Source organism: Nothobranchius furzeri, chromosome 5 (assembly GCF_043380555.1).
Source record: "Nothobranchius furzeri strain GRZ-AD chromosome 5, NfurGRZ-RIMD1, whole genome shotgun sequence".
Taxonomy (NCBI): Eukaryota; Metazoa; Chordata; class Actinopteri; order Cyprinodontiformes; family Nothobranchiidae; genus Nothobranchius; species Nothobranchius furzeri.
Window position 1 is genome coordinate 25354132 of NC_091745.1, and position 1632 is coordinate 25355763.

A 1632-nucleotide genomic window follows, 5' to 3' on the forward strand; every position below is an offset into this window, starting at 1 on the left:
GCGTGACCGGAAGCAAAGCCGCGTTTTGTAACTTCATTATTTTTTCCGCAGTTTCCATCCGCTCAACAACACACACGATCGTGTAACGCTGTTAAAACGGCATTAACGCGGTTTCGTTATGAGCTTAAATATAATGATGTAATTTTAACCGTGAGTCAGAATGTTAACGAGCGGAATGACGTCCTGTCCTCAGACCTATTGTGGTATCGCTTCTTGGCCTTTGGCTAAGATCAAGTGTAGTATCTGTTCTTATCAGACGCTGCATCTGGTTTTACGAGTTGCGATCCGCTCCTTGGGGTGGAGAAGGTTATTGCTTAATCTGTAGCAAGACCTTTTCACACAAATAGAGGAGATAACTTAAAATTTGAAGTGGTTTGAAATTTGTTAACTTTTGTGTTTTTTTGACTCTGTGGTGCCTCCGTGATGTCGGCGCTTCGCGCTGATGCGAGGAGGCACCACAGTGTGCGATTTCTCTTCAGGTCGACGGTGGAGAAGATGTCACGTCTGGATTTCTCACGGAAGATGATCCAACAGCTTCTGGGATTTAAGCCAGACGATCTAAATTGCATCCTGACCTTGCCTTTCAACAAAGGATTCGATGTAAGTTTTCTGACTGAGACACTATGGAAAGACTTCTGGACAAGACTGGAAAAGGTAAAAAAGGAGTTCGACATGTTCGAAATTGTGAAACTGACTGACAATACTAGAAAAACAGTGATTGTAAGAATGTTTAATGAGATGGTAAGTGGTGAAGACATTTGCCTTTGGTTGAGTAGGTTTTGTAATGTAAGAGGGCAAGCAGTGAAAGTTAGGGACATTGACGGCATTTGGAACTGTGCATGGAGGATACCAATCCAACAGTTTGAGGACCCAGAGGGCTTTCAGGGATTAAAACACCTGCCGCAGGTAATCGTGTTGGGGGAAAACAGAGGTTACATACATTACCAAGGTCAACCAAAATTATGCAGACAATGTGGGGAGCATGGACATTTGGTGGAAGCATGTGAGAAAGCATTCTGCCGGAAATGCAGAGAAGTAGGACACACTGTTGAAGAGTGTGATAAAGGAAGGAAATGTAACTTGTGTGGAATGGAAAACCATTTGTTTAAAGACTGTCCAAAGTCATTTGCAAACAAAGTTAAGGCGGACAAGGGAAAACAAGATGACTTAATTAGGAGGGAAGTGGAGGCACCTGCAGAAGAGCTTGGTGAGTTACTAGAGGAACCAATGACAGAGGAGGAAAAGGGGGCGGAGCTTGAAAAACAATTAACTGAAGAACAGGGAGAACATCAGGGACAGGTGTTACAAATTACGGAGAAGGAAAAAGAAGAACAGAGACCAGTAATACAAACTGCTAAAAGACCAGCTGAGGACTCTTTACCTCAAAGTCCCATTCCAGAGGGAAAAAGAGGAAGGGATGATGTGGTATCAGATGAATCTTTGCAGGAATCTAGAATCTTTCCATCAGACTCTCCCAATGAAACATCTTTTCTTCCGTTATTAGGTCAGTCAAGTCCAAAAGATAAGTCTGAAGAAACCAACACAGTACAAGAGCTGGAGCAAGGGAAAAGGGAACGATATAAAGCCAGGGAAGAGGAGAAAGAGGATAAAGACAGGGTAAAAAAAGGTGAT

The 1632-nt window shown here is 43.0% G+C and overlaps 1 non-coding gene across 1 annotated transcript; it reads left to right on the forward strand.

Moving 5' to 3' along the window:
* The first annotated feature begins 205 nt into the window (after positions 1–205).
* Positions 206–394, forward strand: LOC129159959 (U2 spliceosomal RNA). The gene has a single exon (XR_008560982.2). It is a non-coding gene; the product is annotated as a U2 spliceosomal RNA (small nuclear RNA).
* The last annotated feature ends 1238 nt before the right edge of the window (positions 395–1632 follow it).